This window comes from Anomalospiza imberbis, chromosome 8 (genome assembly GCF_031753505.1).
Source record: "Anomalospiza imberbis isolate Cuckoo-Finch-1a 21T00152 chromosome 8, ASM3175350v1, whole genome shotgun sequence".
NCBI classification, from domain to species: domain Eukaryota; kingdom Metazoa; phylum Chordata; class Aves; order Passeriformes; family Viduidae; genus Anomalospiza; species Anomalospiza imberbis.
Genome location: NC_089688.1, coordinates 17,059,823 through 17,075,769, shown reverse-complemented (window position 1 = coordinate 17,075,769; position 15,947 = coordinate 17,059,823). Strand labels below are relative to the sequence as shown.

General features: G+C 40.1%; 1 protein-coding gene across 8 annotated transcripts in view; it reads left to right on the top strand.

Annotated features, from left to right (window-relative positions):
- The window catches only part of MARCHF8 (membrane associated ring-CH-type finger 8), an 88,752-nt gene that overhangs the window by 40,840 nt on the left and 31,965 nt on the right, over positions 1-15,947 (top strand). The window lies entirely within an intron of this gene.

The following is a 15,947-nucleotide window of genomic DNA, read 5'->3' as shown; positions in this document are numbered from 1 at the left end:
TACTGTTAATTCAGTTTTAGACAAAGAAAGGGATTTTGCAGAACCTTATGGAACAACAACACAGTCTTTGTTCTGTTCTCTGAGCATTATTTGCTGTGTAATGTGTGGGTTTGTGCAATATGTGTGAGAGGGAGGTACACAAATACATAATCTCATTTGGCAAGAATGTTCAAATGTTATTTGCTTTGTTTGTCTGAAGTGTGATTGTGTGTGTGTGTGTGTGCTGCTTCTGGCTGTGAGCTGCACTGTGCGGGTTTGTGTCCTGCCTCTTGGGGATCTGCTTGAGCTTTGGGGAGATTATAATTTATCTATTTGTTTGTTTGTTTATTTATTTTAGTGGGCTGATAAAGTTGACAGTGCAAAGATCAAGAGTCATTGCTAAACAACCAGGACAAAATGGTGCAGATGAGTTATTTTCTTTTCAAAATGATAGCTTGAAGTCCAGTCCAGGATTTAGTAAATAAGCATTGCTGGTGGAAGCAAAAATTGTCAGCTTTATGTGAAATCCTCCAGGAGATTAATGGTCATGTGTTTTTGGTGGAGCTTAAATGTATGCTGCCTGCCAGTATGTTGTCTTCCAAGATTACTTGATCACCTAAACAAAATTTGCATGTACACAAGAATGTTATTTAGTGACATTTCTTTTTTGCCTTTTATCAGTTGGGAGTTAGAGGATTTTGTCCCACACATTATCAGTCTGTGACTTTGGTAGGGGGACATATGTGTGTTTTGGGTAGTCCTAAATAACTTGAAATGTTGACTCGAAAATTTTAAAAGCTTGTTTTGACTTTATGTCTTAAAGTTCTTCAAATTTATATGCTGTGTATACACTGAGAATTGCTTTCCTACTTGAATTTTGCAGATGCTTCAATATTTGCATAAGATAGAGAGCTGGCAGTCTAATATTCTCTTACAACTGAATGTATGACTTTTCAATGTGTAAGATCCTTGTTTCAGGGAAGCTGGCTAGCAGAATTATTTATCTGATTTTATTAGACTTAAGAGATCCTGTACGTTCAGTTAATTGACTGAAGTCAGTGGAGATGTATTCATGATTACAATGAAGTGTATTTTACTCTTCTGCAGCTGAGTTACACCTAGAGTCCAGAGTTATGTCATCAGGGTATGGGGAAGGAAGAGTTATTTCTGCACTTGCTTGTTTAATATATTGATAATTTAAAATTAGGTTTTCTAACAGTGTCTCCATGTTGTTCTTTTTCAACTGTCCACATTCAAATTTCATCTCTACTCAGCCTCCACTCAGCTGATATTATTAATTCTTTCTTTCAATCAAATACTATCTAATGCTAGCACTGTAGTACAAAGCCACAATTACAGCATGGTTTGTACAGAGAAGATTCAGACATGTTCACCCTGGCTTAAACTAGTTTGGGCCCAGGTGCAAGTGTCATATTTGATGTGTCATATGAAAGTGGTTCGGTTTATGCCCATGCTTGAGAAGTTCCTCAAAATCTTCAAGAAGCTGAAGCATGAGAGACCTGGATGGACTATGATCTTAAAATCATATGGATGGACTGTTGATCATAAAATCTCAGTCTTAGAAAGAGAAGTTTTATTCTTTTACAATTTTGTAAAATTCAGACATTGTTACAATGATGATAAACTCACGTGTCTGAGAACTGTTCTGGATTAAAATACCTTCAAAGTTGGCCAAAGATTTGCTCCATCAGCTAAGAGTAAGAAAAATATTTTGACTGAACAGAACACTGCAGGCATTACCTAGAGATACAGGAAAGTGAAAGATTGTACTGAACATAAAAAAGGCAGTAAATAAGGAAGAAAATGTCAGAAATCAAAATTTTGTTGTTCTTCTGTAGATCACTGTGAAGAACTGGAATCGAGCCAGAAGAGGGAACAACATACCCTCTATTCAGGCTGTGGCAAGCAGCAAGGCTGAGACTTATTTGATAAAAGTCCTTACCAGTTTCATCTCCTATCTCTGTGTCTCTTTGTAATGGAATATAAAGGTTTCTCGTGGAAGAATCAGAAATACAATTAAAATACTCCCTATTTAACAGCAGCAAGAAATGTTACAAACTGAAATTAAGAGTATGTAAAGCAGTGAATGGAAGAGTTATTAGTTACAAGATATAAAGGCAGCATTGTATTGTAATAACATTTAAATTAAATCCATTTGTGCTGCCCTTGGGAAAAGTAGTAGAAAACGGGAAAGACTCCCTCTTTTGCCAGCAGCAGAGGATGACAGTGGCTGCCTTCCTCCCATGGGTGTGGCTGCGAGGAGAAACAGTGGTGGAGCTGCAGAAGGGAGGGTCCTCTACACCTCCTTGAGGATGGCAGCATGCCAGGCTGGAGATCTCTGCACCTGGGTCTGGTGGAGGAGGGCAAAGGGGTGCCATCATCTCCTTGTGCTTCAGCCTCAACACTGTAATGGGTTTGGCCACTTCATCATGGGCATCTCTTAGCCACTGGTGACAAGGGAGGGTCAGTAAAAGGAGGGACAGAGACTGTTTTCCCCCACCACTCCTCCCCAAACTTCCTCATCTCATTGTCCAAAAGGTACAGGATGCTCTGATATCTGAGCAGAAACAATTGAAATGCTGTTGAACATTTCTTCCCTCCTGGGAGTAACTGCAGAATGGAAAGAAATACAGTAGGGATGTGACCTTTGTAAGGTTTGGTGGAGACAGAAGTATAGCAGGCAACCATGTGCATCTCCATGAATTGACTGCAACCTGAGTGAGTCAGGACATGACTGTCAATTCAGACAAGCCCAGTGTAAGAGCTGAATGACCACATTAATGCAGAGATGTACCAAGCTGCAGCTGCTTCTCTCTGAGCAAGTCTTGGGTAAAGGGTTGAGTGCTGTGCTATCTTGGCACAGCTCAGGTTTGGTCCAGTTTTTTTATGCATTCATATTAAAGTAACAGTAAGTGAACAGACTGGAGATGAAGTAGCATTTTGATGTTTTGCATACAATAAATGATAGTCATTGCAGTTTTGCTTTGGACCTATCTGGTCATGTATTTGACCTTCAGCAATGTTTAGAGAACAATCCTGAAGTGAGATGACTGCAGACACACACAACATTCGAGCTTAAAGCCAACAGAAGGGCATTTCAACACCATTTGTAAATGTTGGCCTACTGATGCTGATGACCTCAGACCTTGGACTGAGATATAAAACCATGAATACAGATAGGCCAGTTAAATCTCACCAAGTCAGACCACCTCTGCACTGGACTCTGCAGAGAGATTTAGCCACTGTGCTTTTCCTGTGTCCCTGGAGGAGTTTGTGTGAAGCTAGTGAAGGTTGGCAGCTTTAAAGCACTGAGAAATGGAGGTCAGGAAGGAAGCAACAGCAACAATTACAGTCTGGGATTTGGGGAATTTGGTTTTATTTTGTCATTTTTATAGTGTCATCCTAGGATACTTTTGCCTGACTGCATCTCTGCACTATAGTTATTTGTGCCACTAGTGGCATGTCTTTTTTCCTATTCTTCTCCTGTTATGTGTTGTTTTTCTGATTTGCTGATTTTTAACTAAGATCTAAATTCAGTTTCTGAAGAGACTCATCTCCTGTATGGGAGCAGAAAATAATGTATTCTTGAACCCTTCAGCACTAAATGCATATCTCATTAATGCTGTAATCATATTGTAATAGCATTTTCCAATCCAGAGAACTAAGTCAAAGACCCAAAGAGCCTCTTACACTCATGATAACCAAAGTACTGAAGTTGTCAACAAAGTTAAGACCATAGCTAGGATTGAGAGCATAGGAACTGCTGTACCAGGTTAGACTAAAGCACCTTGTGGCAGTGTTCAACAGGAGATGCTTAGGGAGTAGTAAAAAAGGAGGCATGTAATTATGTGATATGTCAAAAGTTGGCGTACCATCACCCATATAATAGTGCCTCCCAAATATATTAGAAGATGGCACAAAGAGGCTTTTGTGATGAGTGGTTTGTCAGAAAATTGTCTCTGTCATATGCAGCATGACCACAAATGTTACAGCTGCCCAGTAGTACCTTCTTTGCATGCCACATAACTCCTTCACTCTGAGTTATGTCAAAGGACTGCAAAGGATTTTGGAAGCGCAGGAGTCCTGTCAGCTGCAGTAGAAATGAGCCAGTCTCAATGGGGAAACCCTGCCACTGCATGATGATCTTAGAAGAATATTTGAAGGAGGTCAAAAATAGGCATTTGTCAATAGACAGTTCAGTCAAACTTACAAAGCAGAGCTAAACTTTGGTAAGTTACTATTGCATTGAGCTACTGAGAAAAACAAGACACACATTAAAGAAAAAGAATAAACTTTTTCTGTATGATCTTTAACATTCATAAACCTGTAAAGAACAGAGAGAATTTCAGATTATGCTGTTCTTCCCACCTCCTCTGCTTTTTGATGTTTTTTTGTGACTTGCTCTCCTTCCCTTTCATGTCTCTACTTGATGTGTTTTTGACATTGGGATTAATTTTTTTAAATTTCACTTCATCTAGATATGTTGCTTTCACTTACAGATTCTTTCCACTTGTTGCTGAAGTTACTAATTTCTTTCTTATGGTTCCATTTCCTAAAAATACTCTTTGGTAATGTGTCTTGGAATCCATGTTGCTTTGATAGCAACATCCCTTTTCCGTGCAGCTCTGCGGGTTGGGGGTTGAGTGGCTTGAGAGCTGTTTTGCAAAAAAGGGTTGGGGGTGCTGGTTGACAACCGGATTAATATGAGCCAACAGTGGGTCCAGATGGCCAAGAGAGCTATTGGCATCTTGACCAGTATCAAGAATAGTGGGGCCAGCAGGACCAGGATCATCCCCCTGTACTCGGCACTAGTGAGGCCACACCTCAAGTACTGCCTTCAGTTCTGGGCCTCTCACTTCAGAAGGGATATTGAGGTGCTGGAGTGTGTCCAGAGAAGGACAGCAAGGCTCTTGAAAGGTCTAGAAAACTTGTCTTACAGGAATGGCTGAGGCAGCTGGGTTTGTTTAGACTCGAGAAAAGGAGGCTTCAGGGGAACTTCATCACTCTCTACAACTGCCTGAAGGGAGGTTACAGCGAAGTGGGGACTGGTCTCTTCTACTCTGCCTGCAGAGAGGACAAGAGGAAATGGCCTAAAGATGAGATAGGAGATTGAGATTAAATATGAGAAAAAAAATTCTTCACTGTTAGGATGGTCAGGCATTGGAATAAGTTGCCCAGGAATGTGGTGGAATGTTAGTTTGAAGACCCAGATGTAATACCTTAGGCTATTTGAGGCACCAGCTCTACTTTCAAATCCAGGCTGGGCCATCTTGGTTAGACGAATAATTCCTGTGTTTTCTGTCTGCACTGTTGAGGAACTCTTCTTCTGCTATTTTATTTTTCTTTAATACTTCCCTCTCCCATAATTGTGGCCCTGCATCTACCCTGGTCTTTGTGAGAATACTGACTGCGTGTTGTTCTCCCTAAAAGTATCCCTTGTTTCAAGTGAAATTAGTCTCCTGACTTCTGTTGGCTTCTCATTTCCCAGGTTACAGTTAAGGGTCAAAATTGGAGTTGACTTAGTGATCATCTATGCTGCACTCTGGTATAGTTATTACTGTTGGACAGAAGCTCTTAAATTAAGAAACATGATCTTAGCTGCAGTCAGCATCCCTGAAACGGATTTGTGTACAAACCTTGGGAGCTGCTGGTTTCTAAGGGACAGTGGTTTATAACTGTCCCTGTTGTTTTTCATCAGCCTTAAAGTAATGAACTTTGGTGACGAGTTGTTATGACAATACCTTATCATTGCCACATCAGCTTTTCAACTGAAAACATTTTCACCACTGAAAGACATTTTCTCACTATTTTTCTTAATGGCTGCAAGGGTAGGAGAGCTGTAAGCCTAAGATGTACTTTGAAGGCTCATGATTTACCAAAATACCAGTATTTAAATGGCAAACACATGGTAGACAAGCAAAAGAAAAAAATAATCTCTGTCCATAAAGCTTATTTTGATTGGCAGAATTTCACTGGCTGTGCGAGGCAGGGAGTTTTGTGTTGGTATTTGCACCACTGTTTTCATTAAATACTCTGGCATTTAAACAAATTACAACCCTATCAAAGCTCTTAATTAGGCGTTGGGTATGTTCTCTTCTGCAAAAATGCTGTATTAAATGTAAAGAAGAATTGAAGAGTGGTACCAGGACCAAGCCAATTTCTCAGTTAGGTTGCCTTAATCTGCACAGTGTTGTTTAAAAATAAAAGGATGTAACTCCTCCTAATGAACTGTAGTGTTATGGATAATAAGAAATGTTGCTCATCACAAGAAGCCATTTCTATAAGCCTTTCTCCTGTCTCCCTCAGCTGTACTGGAGCAAAACCCTTTTAGTGGTAAGATTGAGACTATCTCCTGGTTACCTGGCATAAAGTACATAGCTGTCCTGTGTGGAGAGGAGCAGGCTTAGGACAATGCATGTGATAATTCAAGAAAGGCAATCTTTTTAAGAAACAAACCAAACAGAGGCCAAATTCATATTGAAAAATCAAGCTAGATAAATGCAATGATAATCTGGCCCAAATGCAAATTTTTGTCTTTTTATTTCAGTCTTTTGATCAAGAAACTGTGTATCCTATGAAATTATAATAATATTATGGCAGATGACAACTGGAAGAAACTTAGTGGTGGGAACTGAGGTTCTTCTGTGAAAGGATTTCTGAGATGCAGCAGGTGTAGGATGGATGTAACAGTCTCATTTTTGTCCCCATTTATCTCAAAGTCGAGTAAAGGGACAAGAATATTCCTTGGGTGGGTACAATTGGAAAGGAACTCTGCATTCTCCTTGGCTGTCTGATAGTCTCTCCCTTAGCCCATGAAAAAGCTTGTGAATCAGTCTAGTTTTTCTTGATGCTTCAAACCATTAATGGTTTATGCAAATTGTCTGTCATCACAAGACCTACATTTCTTAACTGAAATTCAAAAAAGAAACATCAGAGACATCCTGTCATTAGAAAAACAAAGCAAAACAAACAATTAGGGGTGGAGGAGGATTATCTATTTTGTTTTTACTTCCTCAGTTGTATTGCAGATTATATTGCTTATTACTTGCTCTGTCGTCCTTTCCCTTTCTTGCTCTTCTGCTTTTTTTTATAAAGAGTTTTCACTTCTGCCATGCCATGCCATGTAGCAGCTGCTTTTGATTTGCAGAAGCACAAGTAGAAGTCTCCTCACATGTCTGACTCCAGGGAAGATGTTAACATGCTTTTCGCTGAAGGGAAAAGAAGGGTGAACACAGATATATCTGAGATGAAAACAGAGCATCTGCAATAGCAAGAAGTGTGAATTTAACAAGAAGGAAACATGAGCTCCTGATCAGCAGTGGGAAGAGAATCTGCTCATTGTAATGTGAGCATTTTTGCAAGTTGTCTTCCTCTTTATCATTTTTAGATGTGAACCACTTTTATCTGTCAGTGCTTTTTAGAAGTGATCTCTGACTCTGTGCCATTCTTTTCAGCTGAGCTTTGGGAAGGTTTAGTGTCCAAGGCCATGAAAGTCTGACTACAGAAAGTGCACCTCCTAGTTCCTTAGCCATTCCTCAGTAGTTAGCCTAGTTTTTCTTCTTTATTGTAGTCTGTGGTACAAATAAAATCAACTACCTTGTCATTAAAATTGAGGTGACACTAGAAGGATTTATCTTTTAAGAGGGCTTCTTTGTCTTAGTTTATTGTAGCCCTTGATTTGACCCCATCTAGTGCAGATTCTTTCCATTAAATGAAAACAAAATGTAGTTTGTGAGGTTTTTTTGTTGTAATATAGATGTATAAATGTCTATGTATGCATTTTAATACATTTGACATAAATACGCCTAGCAGTCTTTCTACTCCGTTAAAACCTCCAATTTTTACACCAATATCCTTTCCTCTTAGTGCCTTTTGTTGATTGCTGGAGTTATCTTTTCTTGTATTGGGTTATAAGATTTCTGGATCAGTTCCAGCCTTTTGCCATGTGTTGTATTGCTGAGCACTACACAGCCCTACTCCTGAATTATCTTCTTTCTTGAAAGCATCAATTGAATTTGGCACAGTATTCTGATTTTTAATTACATCCAGTCACAATGTTCCAGTAGTTCTAGGCCTCCAGTATTTGTAACTCTTGTATAGTGAGATTAACTCTATACTTTTCATGGAATAAAACCACCCTATCTGTAAGTATTTGTTAGAAAGGAGTGTTGAACTGGAAGCCAAATCTAATGCTCCACTTCTGAGGAGCGTTAGCTGGCAGAGAAATAAAATCCTTCTGGATTTAAAAATGACTGCAATCCTATTTTCTAAAGCTTACAGGAGTTCCCCTTTGCACCCAGGATTAGATTTTATGGTGTCTGTATTTCTATCAGTTCTAGAGTCTTCATATGGAAGTCACCCCCCTTTGTATAACACCGCAAATTCCGTTTCTTGCATTGAATTTAAAAATATTTCCAAGTTATTGCAGGGGTGGGGAAGGATACAGAGAAAGGCAATACAGATGACAGCAGAAAGACAGGAGAAAAGGGCAGGTTCATATGGGAAGAGCAGTCTCTTAAGAGGAGTCAAGAGTGATAAAAGGCACGAGGAGACACAAAGTGCAGGTGTGATGTGGGTTAAGATGGTGCTGGGGACAGTGGTGGTGGCTGAAGATGCACTTGATGTGGTCACTGGTTCCTTGGCTGTTCTCACTGAATCTCTGCTGCTGAAGGATACGAAGCAATGCTTACTTATAGACCGCGTTTATGTGTGGGCTTTGCTGGTTTCACCCTGTCACTTTGGGAAGCAAAGTGTTTTTTAATCTCTGTAAGCCTCTAGTCTTGCACCAAAACATGTCCCTCCTGAAATGTAATCCTCTTACTTCAGTTACAGTGCTATGCTCCAGTTATGCCCATGTGCTTTGGAGCACAGGCAGCAGGGTTTCTGAGTGTGTCAAAGGTTGGAAAAACTTAACTATCCGAGCACCTAGAGTAAGCCTTTTTTGGACAAGCTTATAAATTTCTTATGCTGTGGGGCCTCACTTGCAAAAAAAAAAAAAAAAAAGAAAACCAAGAAAACCCCACCACAAAACAAACAAACAAAAAAAAGCCCCAAAACAAAATGAAACAAGATAGGCACCTTTGAACATATATCAATTTGCATCACCCTCAGTTTCCTTGCTTTCATGTACAAGGGAATGAAGATATTGTGGAGCACCTTCTGCATGCTCGTGGACCATATGCTCAGAGAACTAAAGGTCATTATACAGCTGGGGAAGTACAATGACAATTTGAGATTAAATTTACAAGTGGTGGGGACAAATAGAATCGTTTCAGGGGTGAAATGAGATTGGTGGAATGAAATGCATCACTGACTTAAAGGAAGCAGTTACTAAGAAGTAGTCAGTGTTTTGCCAGGTGGTGGGCTCTGGGAGGCAGCTCTTAAAGCAGATCCTGAAGTCTGAGACTCCGTGTGAAAATCAATGCCCTGACAAGATCCAGCTTGGAGATTTACATTCTACAACCAAGAAGAATGGAGGGGAGAGCTCTCGCTCATGTTCTCCTTGCTTTGCCATGGTTTCAGTGTACATGAAACTCATCCTGTGCAAACCACACATGCTGTTCGGCCACGTGCCTGTAACAGGACACAGCTGCTAGCTGTGACACGGAGCAACACCGCATACAGCAGTAGTACAAACAGGGGTGAATTTCACTCAGGGCAGCATAACTTCCTTCTGCCTCGGGTTTCTCTTCTGCCAAGTAACTGCCACGTTTGCCTGCTTCAGGATACTGATATCAAACTCCAGACGTGTTTTGAAAGAGGCTGTAAAATGCAAACTGGCCTCATCATGTCTCTTTTACAGGTATCATCTTGTTCTGCTCTTGTCTTGAGCTGCTCCCTAGTGCTGTTGAACACTGAACAACTGCAGTATTTTCTCTGGAGGGTGAATACTGTTTTGGATGAAAAGTCCTATATAAGAAATCACATGCACTGTGCACCAAAATTTCAATCCTGTAGTACAGCCTAATTTTCAGTGATAATGTGGGTGTTACCCAAATACTTCAATGTACTAAGAAAGGTTCTTCCAGTTTTGCATCCTCCTTTTTATCTCATTAGTTCTGTCATTTTGGGTACTAGCAGCAGACGGTGTTAAGGAACATTTTGGGAAAGTTATCAGCTTTTCTGAGCATCTCTGTAGAAAATTGGCTACTTGTTCCTTTGAACTCTTGCTTTTTTATTTACCTCTCTGTTATGCTACTTTGTTCTTAGCTGCAGGATAAGACTGCCTATTTCACTACTTTAGGATTCTAAAGCTTGGAGTTTTAAGTGACTGGAAGAGGTTTGTCCCAGCGACTTTTCACTGGAGATGAGATGTTTTCTTCACTTCTACACATTAAACAAGGGAAGCCTACAGGGAGTATGTCCAAAGACCCACAGACTTTTTCCAGACCTGATACTTAAATATCTCTATCTCCCTGTTTGGAGGATTATTAAAACTTGAACTGTAAGGATAATAGGAAACTGTCATAACTGCAGAGTGAACTGTTACACTTTGATTAGTTGTAAATGCATTTTCCTTTGGGTTGATTCCCAGTGTTCATGATGCTTGTTTTGTTGCAGGAATCCCTGCTCACCCGTCTCAAGTCTTGCCTGACCTAAGGAATCATTTAATCTCATCTATGAATTTCCTCCTGGATGCCTGTGAAAACACAGTGACATTTGTGACTTCCTCACAGCAAAGCATATATGTGTAAGGAATGGTGAAAGGGAAATGAAGAACAATGCAAAAGATGATAAAAATATATCTAACCCTTAGCTTTTCCTTGCAAATTCACACCAGTCTCACTCATGTTTGGTAACTTTGTATTGAAACACAAAAACTGTGAATTTTAAATATAGGGGAGTCTGAATGTGGGCCACAATGTTCTGGTTTGAGTCTTTGTACATTTAAGTCTCTGTATTTTAGAGGACAGTCCAGTTGTTCATGCAGGTTGCATTCTTATCTTGTGGTACTGTCTGATTACTCTCACTGCCTGCACTTGCAGGATGCAGCTCAGCAGCATCTAATCCTTCCCCCTCTGTTCCCACCTTTTCCCACAGTGCTTGTTGTGCCAAATCATCTGTTTTGTCATTTAGAGAATGATTTGCATATTTTTTTTCTTGCTGGGTGCCTGCTGAAAAGCCCCTTTAAAACTAAAATCTGAGAGAATTTTTTGCATTTTGTAATGTCCAGATAAGCAGTATTGCTTGCCTAGGATTTGGCTTTTAAGAAAAATGGATTTCCAAAGCAGTAGTTACTTTTCTTCAATCTCTAGGAAGATACTTCAGCAGTCATTTCAGACTGGAAGGAAGATACTTCAGCAGTCATTTCAGACTGGAAGGATGTTACTTACATTCAGGGGTAATTTTATTTTTTGTGCTTTTAAAACTAAGAGGAATCAGAAATAGGTTTTTGGGGCAGGGGGTGTGTGGACTGAGAAGTTTCAGTTCTGGATCAGAACTTTGTTGTAAAAGGATCGGTAAGTATGTTGTTGGTGTGATGCTCCAGATATAAAAGCTTGCAAACTGAGGATCCTACCCCCAAGGGGAATCTTCTCTGCTGGATTCTAGTACCAGTGGTAAAGCCCCTCTTCCATTGTTTCAGGTTTTCACTCAATTAGAGGTGTAAAGGCTAAGAGAAGACAGCCTCCCTTAAAGATATGATTATATATGTTTGCAGCAAGTATACAAAAATGCCTTTTAATTATTTAGTGGTTCTTTGTGATGTTTTAAAAGTTACTTCAAAAAATACAAAATTATGTATTTTAATAATATGCATTGTTTTCTAAACCAGCTGCAGATTTCACAGATAGCCAGTGTGATTTCTGCAGATAATGAATGTGTACAGCAGTGAGCATAGAAAGGATGGAAACTGAGTTTTTAAAATCTACCTTTGTTGGGGGTCAATTTAAAGGTAATTTGGCAAAAGTCAAATTGTACAAATTAATACACTTTTCCTGATAACTTTGATGCAATTTCCTGTGACAAAGAAAGTCATCACTCAAAGTTTTAGATAAATAAAGAGCAGGAGATTTAATGTGAGTGTGAGATTTAGTTATAACCCTTTCCCCTTGGGAAGTAAACTTTCCAAAATGCTGTGTCAGTGCAGGAATGCAGCACTGTCCCCAGTAGGTCAGCCAGCACACTCCACAGCTGCAGTTCCTTTCCAGTTTCACAGGAATAAATGAGTGAGGCAGAGGAACCCAAATAAGTGAATTGCTTAATACTACTTGCATAATATCAGTCCTTTTGAGCGGAGGCATGTGTGTTTCCATAAAAAACTCTGAGACCGAGCAGGATTTCACTGGAACTGGAGCATGAGAGTTGCAGAAAGAGAATGAGTAAATGTCTTCAGTTAAGTGGAAAAGCTTCTGTTTCAATAGGCTAATGGCACAGAGATTTTATTTTAGCAGAAAATGCAGGCGTTCCTGGGACTGTAGTGGTAAATTTAGTTCTTACGCAGCTGCTGGCATTTGGCTCATTCAGACACACCGAATCCTCAGCCCTCCTTATTAGACAGTGTGTGTGCTGAGTTTCCCAAATGGGTAAAGGGCAGTGCTCCCCTGAAGGCTTCTTCTCTTCAGGTGGTAGGTTTTGTAAGTCTCCCATCCAATTGCCTCCAACAGTCTTCTGCTGTCTTCTAGGTTTTTAGGTTTTGAGGCTGTCCACATGGAGCATCCCCTTTCCAGCTACAGGCACCATACTCTGTATTCACACCATCTGCTCAAAAAAAACTCTTTTTTTTCTTTTCCTTTTACTGTGTGCTGGCCTGCAGGTTGATGGCCCTGCTGTGTTGGGTCATCCCTGCTTAATTTAGCCAACGCATCTTCATTGGCTTCAGTGTTGCACAGTGTAAGCACTGCACAGCTGTCCCTTCCTGCACAGGGGTTCTTCAAGGTGTGTTCCTGCTTCTCCCAGCTGATTGTGTAGTAAATGTCGATTTCCATCTGCAAAGGCAAACATGTTTTTCTAGCTGACTCTTGGTGCAATTTTTTCATCTCTGTTTCTCATGCCTTAAGGTAAATTAGTGTTTTTAAAACTACCTACTACCACTTGTAGCTACTGAAATACTTTTCTTCCGGTCAGGGTGTTGGTAGTGACTCAGTCAGTGTCTTTGAGCCAGCAGTGTGCCCAGATGGCAGGAAGTACATTTAGAGTGTGTTAAATCCTGTGTGCTTTTGCAGTCTCTAGCACTGTGCAAATCGCAGGATTTCTTGGTCAGTGAGAAAGGGCCATCTTGAGTCACTGTTGTTCACATACAATTGTGAGCAAAGAGTGGCCCTGACACAGACGTGTAAAAGCAGGAGATACCATACCTTGGCTTCTTCAGCTCTGAATTTTTGCAGGAAGTCCTGAAATTCACAATTGAAGAAAATGTCCTGCTGAGCCAGGCTGGGGGAGAGTGTGGTTAACAGTGGCATAGGAGGCTGGGGGTGCAGCCAGGTGTTTCAAAGCCCTGCCTTACCAGGTTCTTGCCCTGTACTGGTGCTGTAGAAGTGCAGTGACTTTAAATGTTCGCAGCACCAAACAGTGCAGAACAACAGTGGGTGCCCATGAGTGATGCTGTGCCCAGGAGTGGTCTTCTCCCTAGCCCCAGGTAGCCCACTCTGGACTCACACTAGTTGGCTGCATCCCATAGCATCAGGTGAGGCCCTGTGTGAGACCAACTGTGCTTTCTTGACAAAATAAAAAAAATGCTCTTGGGTTACTGGTTAGGGTAGCCTGCTACATCTCAGGAGTTTTTTGACTTTTATTTCTGGTATCAGGGAAAGATACCAGAAATTTGTGAGTTTTGGGAAAGAGAAGGTAGATGACTGTGTATGTGCTTTCTCTAGTTTTGTAGGGTTTTTCCAGGAGGAGACGGGGAGTGGATTTTTCTTTTAATTAAAGAAGTGTCAAAGTATGTAAATGTGGGCATTCACACATGCATGTTCTTTAAATTTTTTGTGGTATATAGTCCATCAACATGTTTGAAATTTCCTGGATAATTAGTCAGGAACTCTAGAGAGCCATTTAATAAAAATTTTTAATAGCACATTTATGCTTTAAAAGATTCTTGTTCTGCAGTTCAAATGCTCTTTTAAATGAAAAGTACCTTTTCCCTCAGGTGTGAATAATATTTTTTCCCAGAGCAGTGTTTTCTTTAAGGATGGCTGAATATGTTGCTTTTATTAGACACTATTTGTAGTGAGTTGTCTGAGCTTACAAACAAATGTTGGTAGAAATGTAACATGAATAAAACTCTCCAGAACATCACAATTTAGAGTCTTACAAGGATCTCACTCTAACCAGTGTTTTTGGCTGAGTGAGTTTAATGGCATTTGTAGGCCCTAGTTGATCATTTGCCTAAATTTCTGTGATCGTTCAGCACTGAGTTTGGTATGCTTCAGGCAGAATATTTTGCTGACTGCACTAATAAAAACACAACGATAAAATTTCAGGAAAAAGCAAGCTGACCTGAACTGATTAGATATTGCTAAATAAGTATAATATCTACAAGTGCTCTTTCAAGAGTTCTTTTGTCGTGTTCTTTCAGCCATATCATGTTAAATGGTAACAAAAATACCCTGAACATTTTCCCAGGATCATTTGGGAAGTGATTTCTCTAATTTCTCTAGGGAACATTGTTTGCCCTTATGATCCATGCAGTCAGAAATAGGTTAATAAGCAATCATGATACATTAAGATGTAAAGGGAGGAAAAGAAGTTCAAATCCTTGAGCAATATAGAAACTACTTGAGGTATCAAGCTTTCTTTGGGCAATAGACAGTTTTCTAGTGTTGTTCTGAATCTGGTTTTAGATTCTGGAGGTCTTTGTAAGCTTGGCTAAGAGATTAATTGCTGGTTTAGCAGTGTACTTTGGTGGTATGAGTTGAAGATCAAAGCAGCTTTGCGGACCATGTTGGATGAGCAGAGGCAGTGATCCGGGCCCGTGTGTCAGGCCCGAGTTGCAGCTGCACCCTGCCCAAGGAGCAGGTGCCAAGACATGGCCTGACACCTGCAGGGCCCTGCAGACACGGGGACCGGCCAGCTCTTCTGAGAGGCTCTCCAGCATGCAGGCTTCCTCTTGTCTGCTGGCAGCTTGAGAAATTTCAAGTTACCAGTTGCCTAGAGGGTTTTTTAATCGGTGAATGTTTAAAATAGTTAATTGATTTGGCATATTGACATGTTTAGTGTACCATGAGAATTCCAGCAGTTGCATTAAATGCAATTACTTTGTAAAAGATAGAATGTTATTCCTTTTAATGTGCTTGTAATTGCAGACTTCCTCAGTGCCTGTCTCTTTCTTTCTGCTGTTAAATACACAAAATGCTTTGAAATGGCATTTTCGTTGCAAGCTTAATATGTACTGCTTCCATTATCAAGAAAGGTGTGTATTTTTGGATCACGTCTTTTGTAGTTTGTATAATTTGTTCCCTGAGGGAAGGATTCTTTTTTTTTTTTTTTTTTTTTTTTTTTTTTTTTTTCTTTTTGTGTGTTGCATCACATAAAGTTGTGCATTGGTTTTAGGCAGGTTGTCTGGCAACAGCAAGTTAAGAAGATCGGTAAAACACGTTGGGTGCCAAATTTTGTTGTCTACTTTCTTTGTTTGAAATTGGGCACAGGGCATGTGCATGTAAACAATGTGCAAATTGATACATTTTTAGTGAAATGTACCAGACTGATGATCTTGTATAGAAATAAAAAGTTGTGCTTCCAGGTGAGGCAGTCTTTGGTCATCAAGAGGAAAACATATATATCATCTTTTAGCTCAGACGGTTAAAGAAGGAAGATGGAGGTCAGATGTCCATTTTGAAATAGCAGCTGGAGACGCAGGTTATCCATAATAGGAAGCACTTTGCAGGGTCTTTCAAAGTAAACCAAAGCAATGCAAAACCCAGAAGAATGGTGTGTTGAACAAAGCCATGGAGAAGAGGGCCTTTTTGAAGAGAATGCTCTTCTCACCTTATCCACTCTCTGGCTGGAGT